Consider the following 15,515-nt stretch of genomic DNA (forward strand, 5'->3'; position numbering starts at 1 on the left):
AAACATTAGCTGCCTTAGACGCCAGATGCCTTAGACAGGAGAGGCAGCAGATGATAGCATCCTTGATTCTTTAATGTCATAACGTTTGGAAGGATTTTCTCTGACAGCTAGCAGCTCTGATTAATGCTAAGCTAACTGTCAAACTTGGATCTTTCGGAATCCACCTTTCCAGGTGACATTTGATGTTTTAGCAGGCTCTTGTAAACTGGCTCATGCTAGCCTTTATTTGAACAGGCTAACGGCTTTCAGTCAAAGGACAGCTTGATGTTGTGATTGAGGTTAGCTGTGAGGCTCAGACCAGCTAGCTCCAGCTCAACAGACAAGCAGAGACTCAGTCTGACGGTCAGGAGGCTCCGACTGATGGAGTTATTAAACCTCCATAACTCAGGCCTCTGTTAGCCACCCAGCTAACAGAGTGACTGAATATAAACTGTTTATATCGTCACGCTGGAGACGTGATTAATGAAGCACATGCAGCATGCTACGGTCTCATCTGAACCTCCTCAGGACTCTGACCAGTCCAGATACTCACCATCAATATTCAAGGTGGCAGCACATGTGACCATTCCAGCTGAGTTTGTTGCCACACATGAATACTCAGCTTCATGGCTGGGCTGGACTCTGGAAATGTCCAGCTGATAGATGTCCCCATAGTGAGACATCTTATAGATGTCTGTCTGTCTGAGCTCTCTGTCAGTACAGAACCAAGAAACCTGCAGATCTGGAGACACAGAGTTCAGTCATGAACATCAGAAACAACCCGTCAGCTGAGGACAGTCAGAGTTTGATGCTTTATCTCTCCGTAGAATAACTACCTTCCCCAGAGATGGTGCACTGGAACCGGGCAGGCTGTCCCTCTGCAACCAGGATGTCCCGAATGGGAGCTGAGATTACGGGAGCAGAGACCCGAGACAGGGTTTCCACCACCTCAGGAACTGGAGGGACAAATACACAAAGAATCAACACACATTGCTCTCCATACAGCTCTGAGAGAGAGAATCCACAGTGTCCGACCCTGCTGTGATGGATCTCTGACTGTACCTTCCACAGTGAGAGGGGCAGAGCTTGTCGCCTCGCCGTAATCGTTCTTGGCCTCACAGCTGTAGACAGCAGCGTCCTCAGGGAAGACTTCGAGCAGCATCAGAGTGTGCTCGTCTCCATCGTGCAGGAACTTGCACTTGTAGCCACTGGCCAGAGCCTGGGAGTCTTTGTACCAGAACACCTGAGGCTGTGGGATGCCACTCACCTGCACCGTGAAGCGCACAGATCTACCTGATGTGGCAGTCTGGGGCTGCATGTGGCGGACAATTTGAGGAGGTTCTGGCACTGCAAACAGAAGAGAGAGGTTTAATTCAGGATCTCACATGAGAATGAGACACAGGCAGAGAGGAGCAGAGGTCGTCATCGTCTCCTCTGAGGGATGAACGTTCACAGACGCAGAAGAGGACATGGTAATGGTACGTGTGGTGAGGTCTCTTACATTTGACGTGGAGGTTCATGGTGCTCCTGTTCTTGCCGGCTAAGAAGGTGTACTCTCCGGCGTCGCTCCTGAAGGTCTCAGAGATGGTGAGGCGGTGCAGCTTCCTGATGGTGGCGTAGTTGAACCTCTCCTCCATGGAGAACTGGATCTCCACCCCATTCCTCAGCCAGTGTCCCTCCACGTCGTCCTCGTTCACATCAAACTCGAAGGTGGCTCTGTGTTTCTCCACAACCTGCAGAGACACGTTTTAAATGAGGAGGACTGCAGGGAGAGTACAGCAGGAACCCGTCAGGACAGAACGTTCTCCTGGAGAACCAACAGCCTGGACAGGGTTCCTGTGAACATGATGCAGACCAGCAGTCCTCTGACAGACGCTGTAACATTGATTTAAACTCACAGTGATGTCTCTGCTAGCGGGCTCTGAGATTTTGACATCCCGTCCTTGGACTCCCAGTCGGGCCTTCGACATGCTGGACCCGGCCACGGCGGTGTACTCTCCGGCATCAGACAGACGGATGGAGGGAAGAATCAGGCGGTGCACAAATTTATCAGAGGTCATCTTATACCTGCAGTGAACATAAGAGACATGGAGCATGGATGAGGAGGCGTTCTACGTCTGTTGGTTCTTATGTCCATTGTTGAACTAAGACACGTACCTGTCTGACATCTCCAGCTCCTGACCATCCTTCATCCACATCACCTGGACGTTGGATTCAGACACCTCACACTCAAAGGTCGCTCTCTTCTTCTCTGTGATCTTCATGTCCTTCAGGTGTTTGGTGAACTCCACCACACGAGCTGTAAAAACACCGGGGGTTAAAGTCAGACTTCATGTTTCAGTCTGATCTGGCCGCTGAGCTAAAGGACCTGTGTGAGGTCGGAGGCGTGGCTTACAGTTAGATAGTAAGGTTCAGTTAGTTCAGCCCAGAAAGGTAAACACAGGACAGACCCATAGGGCTTTAGCATTGCTGGATAGAGGTTATGTCTCTACTATTTTTTATTTCTGACAGTCCAAATATGTTGTCACATGCCCGGAAGATTCTCTCTCTCCGTCTCTGTCATTGCACCTATGCCTCCTTCTTGCCACAATGACCCCAGCCATTTGTGCGTAACACTGTGCCAGTTTGCACCTGCCTTTCAAACGTTCTAAATATAGATGCAAAAACACCAACCGCAATCAGTTGCAGGTTTGATAAATCACATTGCGGGTGCTGAATGATTACATTTGCATCTCGGCCTCCCAGTACTTTTGCACGTTCTGATAATCTGCATGTATTCTGCATATTCATGACAACAAACACGCTAAATGGATTGTGCGTGCTATTTTGCTCATTTGGCAGACGCAATCCTTGGTTCACCTGGTTAGTACATCAGCTTTGCTTGCACTATCAAGTTTGCACGTGTTTTTATACACGCAAACCTTTAGTAGATCGGGCCCTTAGTGTTGTGGTCATTGGGAGCAGTGTGTGAGGAGGTTCATGTGGTCTTGTGGTTCTGGTTTCACAGAGGGTCTAGTGATCTTCTGTTAGGTTTCAAGGATCAGGTGGGAGGTTTAAGGGTCAAAGAGGAGGTTATGGAAGTAGTTTTCTGAGGTCTGTAATGGTGTCTAGAGGTCACTTAAGGGTCTTTTTGTTGGCTAAAAAGGCTTTGAGGAAACTAGTGTCAGTGTCAGTCTTTTCTTATTGTTGGATGAAGCAACACTTCCTGCACACAGCAGTGCAGTAAGTGGAACACAGAGGAAAGGTAGTCTCACCTTCAACGTAGAGCTTGGCTGTAGTGACTGCAGAGCCGGCCATGAAGGTGTACTCTGCGCTGTCTCCGAAGTGAACGTTCCTGATGCTCAGAGTGTGAGTGAGCTGTTTGAAGCGAGCCTGGCACCTGTCGGTGGACCGGATCTCCACGCCGTTCTTCAGCCACTTGAAGGTGATATCCTCGTAGTTAACGTTCACCTCGAAGGTGACTGTGTCTTTCTCCTGAGCGTTCATGTTCTCCAGCATGGTGGTGATGAGTATGGCTGGTGAACACAAAGAGCAAGGTTAGCTAATGAGGCTAAAGAGCTAAAGATCCACAGAGAAACACGAGACTCCCAACGAAGCCTCAAAATATCCAGACTCCTTAATCCGACTCAAGGTGTTCAGATCCTTTCACCAGCCTGATCAGACCGGTTCATGTAAGTCAGATCTGCATGTGATTGATCAGATTTCAGGTTCACTCATAAAGCAGACACGTCTCAGGTCTCAGTAACATGAAGTCCACCTGTGTAAAGGTCTGGTCCAACTGATGGGACGACGTGAACCTCTTCAAATTAACTTAATCTACAACCTTCAACACGGGGACAGATTTTTATATCAAAGAGATGAACTGAAGTTGTTTGATGTTGTTAATTATATTCTAACATATCACACAGATTTATTGTTTTATATAAAAACAGGAAGTAGGATCTCTGGCTGAGTGTTTGTGGGTCCTTTAATCTGAAAAGTTGAACTCTGACATTGAATCTTTGACCTATTCATACATGTGTAGAAAACTAACTTACAGCTAACGGTTAGCGTAGCGGAGACTCTATCGTTCCCGCAGACGAAGGTGTACTCTGCAGAGTCCTCCCTGCTGGTGTTCATGATCTTCAGCTGGTGGAGTTTTCCCTGAACCACAATCCTGAACTTCTCGCTCATCTCAATCTCCACACCATCCTTCAGCCAGGTGGACGGCACGCTGAAGTGTGAGACTTCACACTCGAATGTGGCCATCTGAGTCTCAGGGACCTCCACGCTCTTCAGAGGCTTCATGACGCGCAGGGCTGAGGGGGCAGAGTCAGGAGAAAGGTTCTTTATTCACGGCTCTGTAAGGGGTCGTTCACGTGAGCAGGGTCAGGGCAGAGCTATAACCTGTCTGACTCTCAAACAGAAATATAACAAACTATAACAGGATCAGACTCTGAGCCGACAGACTCTGGAGTCCAGAGCAGAAACAGGTTCTCAGGTGAGTCATACAGACACAGGAAGGTCACCTGTCCTGGTTCATACTAATAACACATGATTATCACTAACATCTCCTGAATCTGGACTCTACATTTCCTCACAGGTGAACTCTCATCCTGAACCCTCAGTCTCACCCTGAACCCTCAGTCTCATCCTTGGTGCTCAGTCAGACCCCCTCCCTCTGGAGACACTTACACTCTACGAGGAGACGGGCGCTGCACTGCAGGTGTCCCACCATGCAGGTGTACTCTCCCTCCTTGCTGGTGTCCACATCCTGGACGATCAGTTTGTGGATCTTCTTCTCCGAGAGCATCCTGTAGTGCCCGTTGGTCTTCAGCTCTTTGTTGTTGAACATCCACTTCACAGGGATGTCGTCCTCAGAGATGCCCACCTCGAACGTGGCGGTGGCTCCCAGCAGAGACGTGATGTCTTTGGGCTTCTTCAGGATCTTGATTGCTGTGGGAGAGTAAATATGAGTAACGGTTCACTTCAGTAAAGTCTGACATGCTGTGTTTCTGCTGCTTACTCTCAACGTTCAGCCTGGCGTTGGCCGACAGTTTCCCCAGTTTGAAAGAGTACACGGACTCATCCTGGGTGGTGCAGTTTTTGATCATCAGGGTGTGGACTGTGCCTTCGATGCTGATCTCGAATTTGTCGCTGGGCTGGATCTCGACACCATTCCTGATCCACTGTGCTCCCCTCACATCCTCGTGGGTCAGCTCCAGACTGAACACTGCTTCCTGAGTCTGGACCACGTTCAGGTTCTTAAGAGTCTTCTTGATCTTCACAGCTGTGGAAAGACGTTAATCCAGACTTTAGTAATCTGTGTGCATGGACCTGAGATCAACTAATCTTAATCTGGGGGCTTGTGTAGTCATTGCTTTGCAGACGTATCTTTCATCAAACCAAAGGATAACAGATTAAATTAAAACTCTGATTCTTACTGGACAAGGAATCTTTGTTTGAAATGAAAGACTGCCTTCTCCTTACATCACATGCTTTTATTTCATCGATTATGACGATAAGAGCTAGCTCTCCAAAGAGTTCATGTTCTCATATTTATGTGACTTGTCAGGTTGGCTAAATCATATTCAGATTAAAATACCTCCAACCTACACTGAAGAGTAACACACGGTCATATTCAAATGCTGAGATGAGTGTGTTTGACCTCCCTTTACCCTGAGGGGTGAGAACATGCAGTAGATAAACAGCTCCACATAATAAGGTACATGAGAGTCCTCAGTCATTCTGACTGAGTCTTTGAACCTGGACCTACCCTCCACTTTCAGGGTGGCTGAGGTCATGGAGGTGGCGACCTGGTAGGTGTACTCTCCAACGTCGGTAGCTTTGGTGATGACGATGACGAGCTGTCTGACGGCGCCGTCCACCTCGCTGATGGTGTTCTCGTTGAAGTCGACGGGCTTTCCGTCTTTCAGCCACTTGCCCTCGGCAGACGGGTTGGCGACCTCACACTCCAGCACTGAAGTCTGAGAGTCAGCCACCACCAAGTCATGCAGGGGCCTCTTGATAGCTCCACCTGGTGGCAGAAGAGAGTCAGCGTGTTATTAGTCCGGTCAGCAGTAGGATCATTGTATCAAGAGAGCTCGCTGTGTCATCCTGTTCAATCTGAGCCGGTCTCACCTGAAACTGTGAGTGAGGCGCTGCTCATCTTCTCTCCAGCAGCGAACATGTATTCGCCCTCTTCGTCCTTCATGGCGTTCATCACAGTCAGGGTGTGGCGCTTGTTCTTTGACTCCATCTTGTATTTGGGGCTGGCTTTCAGGGGCTGCCTCTTGAAGGTCCAGAAGGCGTCGATGCCAGGGTGAGAAACCTCCACCTCAAAGGTGACGTTCTCGGACTCGGAGCACTCCTTGTCCTTCAATGGTTTCATGATCTGGACAGCTGCAGGGAGAGTCAGAGCCAGATAACTGAATATACTGACACACTAAAGACTCAAAAACACATAAAAAAAAACAAATCACTGGTGAGGCGGTCAGTCTCTCCACAGATCACTTACTCTGAACAGTAAACCTGCAGCTGGTATCAACTCGGCCCACCATCAGTTTGTACTGTCCTTCATCAGAGGCGTAGGTCCTGTTGAAGACCAGACGCTGCTTGGCTCCCTTCGCCACCATCTGGATCCTTTCGCTGGATGCCATCAGTTTGTCGTTGTGGTACCATTTCACAGAGCTGACGTCCTGAGCGGAGATCTTGGTCTCCAGAACCGCTTTGGTTCCCTCAACAGCACTGGTGTCCTTCAGCGTGATCAAGACTCCGATAGCTGAAACAGGAGACCGTTTGAGTTAGCACTTTATTACTTGATGAATCTGTCTAGAGAAGGAAGACATGTGTTTGGTGTCTTACTCTGGATGACCAGCTTTGCAGCGGTTGAGATTGCGTGATCAGGAACCACAAAGGAGTACGTCCCAAAGTCATCCTTGCTGGTGTCTTCAATCAGCAGTTTGTGGACCTGTTTGTCGATGACAATGTGTATGCGGTTTGAAGCAGAGATGGGCTGCCCATTCTTCATCCAGGATCCTTCTACGTTCTCCTGGGAGAACTTGACCTCCAGCTGAGCAATGTCGCCTTCGCAGACAGTCAGGTCAGTCAGAGGCTGCATCAGGGTCACAGGACGCACTGCAACAGCAGGATGAACATGTTAGGTACTGAACGCTCAGATCGGTCTGGGGGTTTGACCTTTGGTAACCTTGCAACGCTTCATACAAGCTGTCTTTGATAATGCAATTTGTCATTTGTGTTTAATTTACTTTAGGACAGTCAAAGTTACATCATTCACTCGTTAACAGACGGAGCTCCCTGCAGGATACTTGTGTCTCACCCTAACAGATAGCATTCTCATGAAGTGAATGTTAGCCCGGGTTACTTAAAGTCGTCTCAGGTACTCACATTTCATCTTGAGGGAGGCACTTGTCTTGAACTCTCCCACTTTGAATGTGTATTTTCCCTGATCCTCCTTCTTCACATCTTTGACGGACAGAGCGTGTCTGCCACGGCGGGAGGCCATGACGTATTTACTGCTGGGAGACAGCATCTTCTCCCCAAAGTACCAGCTGCCTTCAGCATCCTCACGAGACACGACGCACTCAAACTCTCCGGAGTATGTCTCAGGCACCTCAGTGCTTTCCAGCTGCTTCACCATCTCCAGTGGGGCTCCTGTGAGAAAGACAGACCGACAGAGCGTCACTGGAAACAGCTTGTCTGAGGTTTACAGTTTGCTCTCTGTTTCTGTCAGAGCACCAAAGCCTGCTCACACCGGATGAGTCCGGACTACAAACAGACACCAGGGGGCGTCCTCCTCTAGATCTCCAAGTGCACATTCTGCTTTTATATATAAATATCTGTTCATAAGGGTTAATCATCCGCCACCCACCTTCAACAGTCAGCTTGCCAGTTGTTCTGACATCATCGTCGATAACCATGCAGGTGAACTCAGCATCGTCCCTCATGTCAATCACCAGCACAGACAGGAAGTGGACCTTTCTGTCAGAGTGCATCCTGTACTTGTCTCCAGAGAAGATCTCCATGTTGTTCTTCAGCCATTTCACCTTGACGAATGGCTCATTGGTCTCACACTCAAAGGTAGCCATGGTGTCCTTCTCTTTGGCGTTGACCTCCTCCAGCTTCTGAGTGAAGGTGATGATTTGCTTCCCTGAAAAGGATTACAACATGACCTTAACTAAGACCTCAACAGTGAAATGCTGAGTCACATGTTTAATGCAAAGAGTTCAATACGTTACCTTGCACCAGCAGGAAAGCATGGCTGGAAGTCTCTCCGGCTTTACTTGTGGCTTTAACCATGACGCTGGCTGAATCCTCTACTCGGACGTCCCGGATCACCAGCTCACACACGTGATCCTCAGGCCAGTACCAGGAAATACGCTCAGACTTCTCCAGCTGAACCCCGTTCTTGAACCACTGGCACTCAGGTTCTGGTTTCCCCACGACCCTGACCCTGAACTTGACTTCCTCACCCTGAGAGACCGTCTGGCTGGTGATGCGCTCCTGGATCTTCGGAGCCTCCATGCTGGCTGACAGCTTGACTCTCTCTGGTTTGAGAGGTTTAGCTTTGACTTTGCGGCGTTCCTCTTCCTTTTTCTTCTCCTCAGCCTCCTTCTGCTTTTGACGGTGAAGCAGTTCCTCCTTTGTCTTCTTCAGGAGATCCTCGTAGGACTCATCCCTCTTACGCGCCTTGAGCTCCACTGCAGTGATGGACTCGTAGTAGCCCTCTTCAGTCCTGCGCTTGAACTTGCTCCTCAGCTCCTCGGACTCCTCAGTAGATTTCTCATGGGTGATTCTCTGGGCCTTCTTCAGCTTGACCACCTCTTTCAGCTGAGAGTCCTCTGCGGTCGCCTCTGCCTTCACCACCTCAAACGGTATTCTTCCAGGTTCCTGTGCAGCCTCAGCTCCCTTGCTGTCTGGTGCACGGCGCAGATGTGTCCTGAAGTCTTCTTTCTGCCCTATCTCCAGTTTTACTACGTGCTCTGTTGAGCCTACAATGTTGTCAGCGACCACCTTCACCTCTCCTGAGTCGTAGGATTTGATTTCAGTGATCTCAAGGTAGTAAATACCATCATAACGAAGTCTGTATCTCTTGCTCTTGCGGATGAGTTGTCCGTTTAGGTACCAGTTGACCTTGGGGGAAGGGTAACCGGTCACTCTGCAGCGGAATCGGGCTGTGTCACCCTCCATAACCTTGATTGGTTCAGGAACAAGGACGATCTCAGGTTTAGTTTTCTCAGTTTCTTCTTCAGCTGTGACTCCGTAGGGTCCTCCCTCGTGAGCCAAGCGCTCCATCTCATCAATTCGGTGTGCTCCAATCCTGCCTTCAGGGAGCTGTGATTCCTCAACAAGGCCTTTCTCATCCTTGACAACAAGAGTGGCCGAGTTCTGGTCGGCTCCAAACTTGTTGGTGGCTCTGCAGGTGATGACCCCGCTGTCTCTGGCGTAAGCAACTTCATAGTCGAGACTGCAGTAACCAAATTCATTGACCATGCGCAGCCTGTTGGCAGCTGCCAGGGGTTTGCCATCGTGCAGCCACTCCACGACCATGGTGGGGTCACCAATAGGAGTCAGTCTGCACTCAAAGTGAGCTGGACCAAAGCGCTTCATGCGGACAGAGGTCAGCTTCTTCTTGAACTGAGGTTTCTGCTGCTTCTCTTTGTCGTAGAGGTCGCCCTCCTCCCACTGCTCTTGACCATATCTCAGATGAAGGGGCTCCACCTCAGGAGGGGCGATCTCCTTGGCCTTATAGGTTCCTTTGGGAATAATGAGTTTCCTCTCTGGTTCAGGTTCAACGTAGTCTACCTCAACATTGACTCTGCAGCGGGTGGTGTCTCTGCCAGCCCTGTTGATGGCTGTCGCTGTGTACCAGGCGCTGTCTGAGCCAGCAGCTGAGGGGATCTGGAATTTGGCCTCTCCCCTTGTCCCTTCGACCCTGGAACATGAATGTGTCATATTAGAATATCTTTTACTGGCTCTGTTTTTAAGAACTGAGCTCTTCATAAAGAGTGGAATATATAATACAGCTGTGTGTTAATAGTGATGATTTCTAAATTCAATAAATTGTACCGGATGTTCGGGTGCTTGTGAGGAGTGATAATGTCACTGTTCTTCAGCCAGACGATGTCAGGCAGGGGGTTTCCGATGGCTTTCACAGCCAGTTCGACCAGAGTGCCCTGCTTCACACTGATATTCTTCAGCTTATCAGTGAACTGTGGACGAACCAATGTTTCTTTGGCTGAAAAGAACAAAACAACAAACCCTCAAGAAACCTGACATTCATCACATTTCAGAGGAATCACTTCAAATACTCAAATATTGATTATTCAGCGTCTGAGGCGAGATGCAGTCTTACCGTCAACAGTGAGAGTGACGGAGATAGATGAGCGTCCAGCTCTGTTCTGAGCGACAACTGTCCACTCTCCAGAGTCGTGAGGCATAGCGGGGACGATGATCAGGGACTGAGTACCGTCCTCCTTGACCACGATCTTGTGGGTGTAGTCACTAACGACTTGTTGTCCTGGTAGGAATTAAGATGTTGATTATTGTGAGGCCAACAAACTCATGGATTAACACTTTCTGAGGTTTTGTCTGTTCTTCACTCACCGTTGTGGAACCAGTATGTGTCAGGCATCGGTCTGCCAACGACCTTGAGGTCGAACCTGGCAGTCTGCCCCTCAGAGCATTTACAGGAAGAAGGCTTCATTACAAACACAGGCTTGTACAGTCTCTCCAGCTGAGCTTCGTCTGTCTCATCCAGCCTTCTGGCAGGAGAACGTCCAGGGGAACGGCTGGGAGAACGTCCAGGAGAGCGGCTCATAGAACGAGGAGAAGTAGACCTGAGGATGAAGGGGAGTGTTAATTACCTTGGTGTTCTCAGATCTGCATATCAACTGTGCCTCTCAGTACTCTCAGGAGACATTACCTGATCCTCTGCATTGCTGGCTGAGGTGTGTATCTTGGAGGAGCTCCAGCTCCAGATGGCTCGATGTAGAGCTTTCCAGAGCTCACAGTGTTTCCTGTCATGTTTGTGGCGAAGGCGGTGTACACGCCCTCATCTTCTGGGCGGACAACAGGCAGACGAAGGCTGGCCCGTCCGTCCTGAAGGACCTCCATCTGGTAACGGTCGCCAGCCCTGATTCGCTGGCCGTCTTTGAACCATGCAATCTGCCAGAAGACAGAATGTCAGTGTCGCTTCAGCTGCATGAGAAATGAAATGATGGAAACCTTGTTTTCAAAGTCCTTTACCTTGGGGAGGGGTACTCCAGCCATCTTGCAGTGGAAAGTGACGCCCATGCCTTCCACGATTCTGTAGTTTTTAACGGGCGTATTGAAGGCCGGCTGCTGGGCCTCGGCAGTAGTAGCGGTCTTTACTGTTTCTCCATCCTCAGTCACAATCTCAGTGTAGGTAATCTGCATAATACGCAGTTCAATCTCCTGGATGATCCTCAGCTCAATAGCTGAGAGATGGAATTCCTGCAATTAAGATGAGATGTTAAACATGGGAGGGAAGTTTCCCCTGAAGGTTCTACGCTGGTTCAGCTGTCCATAAAACAAGTCTGAGGAACTCCTGATACACTAACATCCTCCAACCACAGTTCCTGATGCTCCTACCTGTCCGGATATAATGGTGGTGGTCATCTGCTCCATAGTTGTAACAACAACAGGAGGAACATCTCCCACTTGGGTCTCCTGCACCACTGCTGTCACTTCAGTCTTAAAGGTAGCTTCCTGTGTCTTCATGTAGGCATCATATTCCTCTGTGAAAACAAACCACACATTCACTGACACCAGCATACAGTTCCACAAAGTCCTGATCCTTGTGGACAGAACTTCAATTCAAGCCCTCTCTCTGCAGCATGGTGAGTCTCGTTCATGCAGGTGATAGCGTACCTTCCTCCAGCAGACTGGCGGAGGCTGAGATCTCTCCCAGCTGGTTCTTGGCAAAAACAGAGTATTCTCCGGCATCATCAGCGAAGGTCATGGAGATCTCCAGCCTGCATGCTCCGCTGTCTTTCTTGTAGGCCACTTTGTATCTGAGGAACGGTCATGGGAGAAGGTGACTTAGACATGTCTCTCACCTGCTGCAGTGTCCGACCAGCTGATCGTAAAAAGTCTCTTACCTGTATCCCGTGGTGAGAGGTACTCCCCTCTTCTTCCAGATGATGTGTGGTTTGGGACTTCCTCCGATCTGGCAGTCAAACACGACAGTTCCTCCCTCCACCAGCTTCTGAACGGTGGGCTTCGTTATGAAGAAGGGAGCAGCAGCAGCAGCGTCTGACTCGCTCACCTCCTCTTTGGTTTCTTCGGTTACTCTGAAAATGTAATCCTTGTTTTAGAACAGCTCGCCACACAACAATGCTCGCTACCTTCAAAAGAGAGACCCTGAGGAATCCTTCCTAGAGTTATATTCTGATGCACACTGAGCAGTTACATGATGTTGGTAAAACTCTATTTCTGGTTTCTCAGACAAACTTTAAAGACGTCTGATTAACTTACTGTTTCATAGTTTCAACGTGTTCAGTGACAGCAACCTCCTCCCTGCTCTCGATTTCCTCAGACACTGAAGGAAAAACACAAACTTTATGATGTGATGGAGTTTGGTGAAATATACTTGAGCAAAGAGCATGATGTAACAGGAACAAACAGAGGAACCACACAGGGTTAAAGAAGTGTGTGTGTTGGTACTGACCCTGGACGAGCAGGTAGCAGGACGTGCTGATGGTTCCAGCCTCGTTTGTGGCGGTGCAGGTGAAGCGTCCGCTGTCTTCGGCAAATGCCTCGCGGATCACCAGGCGAGCGACTCCACTCTTATAAGTTACTTGAAAATCAATGGAGCTCTCGATCTTGTAGTCCTCTCTGAACCACATGATGACAGGCGCGGGGTGACCGCTGATCTGGCACTCCAGGGTCACCGACTCGCCCTCCGTCACGTTTGTGTTCTTCAAGCCCTGGAGAGAGAAAAGCCTTTAGACAGAGTCACATCTTAAGGGACGGGGACGTGATGGTGGTGTTGGGAAACACTTACAGACACCAGAGCAGGGGGGACTGCGCCTCCACCTGCAGAAGGTACGGCTGCTGCCTCCATCACCTGTCACAGAACGACACGTTTATCATCACGCTGAACTTCAACAAGAAGAGGACGACTTATAAATCAATGACATGGAGACATTAAAGCAACACTCAGGACAGGAAGAGGTGATGACACAGAACAGAGATGGAGGGAAGGCTGGAGGGCTGATGAGATGGAGGTGAGGTGGTCAGTGTCGTGGACAAGCATGTTAGAGTGTGATTACAGATGAACGCTGGACTGAAACAGAAAGAAAGAAAACCTGACTCAAACTAAACTGAATGTCAGAGAGGCGTCTGAAGCGTTCATCACATCCACAGTCCGACATGTTTAAATCAGGAGTCCTTCAGCCTGGTGAGGCACTGAGGTTCAGGACTTTACTGTGGTCAGGAGGATCAGACTCTACAGACATCATGGTCAGGAGAACACAGCTGTTTGAGGTTGTGTTGTCCTATCAGAAGATCTTTAGCTGATCCAAAGATCCAAACATTGACTCATCACTGAGTCCAGATCAAAGACAGACTCATCAGGTTTTCTTGTCCTGTTCAGATCCAGTCCACCAAGCTAGATTACAAACCTGAGCTCCCCAGTCCTCATACACCACACCCCCAGAGTACACCAGCCCTGTCTGTAACTCAGCACCGAACTGACTCTGATATTTCTCAGTCAGGTCTTTAAACGGTGAGGGGACGGACTCCAGGGTCTCTCTGGTCTCCCCGAATCCACGAGGGGGGATGGGAGACTTGACGGGCTTGATGATCTTTCTAGTGGCGGCAGAGGATGTGGATAACTCTTTGTGCAGAGTGGCAATGGCCGAGCCAGCGATGGAAACCTGACCAACCCACAGAGGAGGAACAGCCACAGCGTCATCAACAGAGAAGAACAGCTTCACCACAGCGGGGGGGGGGGGGGCTACCGCACATTAGTGGGATTAACGCTGCCACAGGGGGAGGTAAAGAGGGTTCTTGGTAAAGCTGGATTAATAGGTGGGCTCTGCGTGGTCCTCATTGATTAGGGGAGAGGAGTAAACCAGGGTTACAGGAGGGTCGGTTTAGCTACCTTAGAGGAAACTTTTCACTTCTTTAAGATTAAGCCTAGACAAGCAGTGAACACCAGAAACCCTTCACCAAACACCTCCACCCTACGAGACATCATGAGCTAACAGGCGCTGCTAACATTAGCCTGTCCCTCTAACTAGCTCACCTGTAACAGCAGTAACCTAGCAAAGCTTCCAAACAACAAGCATTACCTTTATCAGTTTCAGTGGGTCAGGTGAGGTTCAGGACTGTAACGTCACTATGTGCTAAATGCCTGTGATGTTAGCCGTCCGGTCTATGCCTGAACTAAATCTGAAGCTCTGAATTTACCAAACAGCTCAGGTAAATATCTGCTAACAGCCGTAACCTGCTCACAGGACTTCTGTCCTGAAATAGAAGACAAAATCTGCTAGATGCTAACTAGCATTAGCTTTAGCTTTAGCCATCAATTGTAAGTAAGAAGCCTTTCAAAGTGCTTAAAATAAATCAATTAGGAAAACGTTTAAAATTTATCCAGGGATGGAGCTTTTAACCACCTGAGAAGCTAACATAAGCTAGCTGTGTGTATATCTTTAGGCGGTACGATCTGCCCGTGAAAGTGCTATGGCTAAACGCTAAAGACGGTCCACTGTGAGGACTCATCAGTAGTCGGGTTATCTAAAGGAGGGTTTAGTGAAGGGTCAGTTAAAGAGTGGGATCTCGACTCAGTCGTTATCATACCTGCCAACATTAGGGTCTAAAACCAGGTCACCTTTATCAAATAAGTCAATAACATTCCAGCTTAGTGCAGCGACGTTTGAGTCACGCTGTGGGCTGACAGATCTCAGGGAGAGAGAGTCTAATGTAGTTGTGTTATGAATGTGTCTTCATTCGTAGACCATCTGGTAACTCATGTATGTGCCGACTAAAATACAAACTCTATGTACGTATCAGTTCAACTAACAGGTTTTTATAATGAGGTTATTGGGCCGCAGGAGAAACTCTGGAAAAACAGTAGGAACCCTGTAAAGGTAGAAACCCTGTAAAGTTAGAAACCCTTTAAAGGTAGAAACCCAATTAAGGTTGGCAGGTTTGATCCCAACATTAAGTGTTAATCTCTCGTGTCTCAGTTTCCTTCATGTTCATCTTGTTAATTTTCCACGCAGGTTATTTTCGGACACTGCCCTGATGTTGCTCTCTTACCTCGGAGCTAGACTCGCGTTTTGGGACAGAAACTTTAGAAACTGTAAATTGTGGAACTGGTGACAGGGCTGGACCAGTTTCCATCTGGGAGGAGGTTTCTGTCGCTCTCTGAATCTGGAGTAACCAACAGAGTTCACAAGAACATTAAGACCTCAGGGAGATTCAGAAGCTGACACATCAATGATTCCTTTAGTACAGATAATCACATCCAGAGATTAGACCGACTCAGAGAAATTATCTTACAGCAC

At 48.8% G+C, this 15,515-nt stretch overlaps 1 pseudogene; it reads right to left on the minus strand.

The window, feature by feature from the left end:
* Positions 1–15,515, minus strand: part of LOC117820290 — a 186,938-nt pseudogene that overhangs the window by 137,950 nt on the left and 33,473 nt on the right.

The sequence above is a fragment of the Notolabrus celidotus genome, chromosome 10, assembly GCF_009762535.1.
Source record: "Notolabrus celidotus isolate fNotCel1 chromosome 10, fNotCel1.pri, whole genome shotgun sequence".
Taxonomy (NCBI): domain Eukaryota; kingdom Metazoa; phylum Chordata; class Actinopteri; order Labriformes; family Labridae; genus Notolabrus; species Notolabrus celidotus.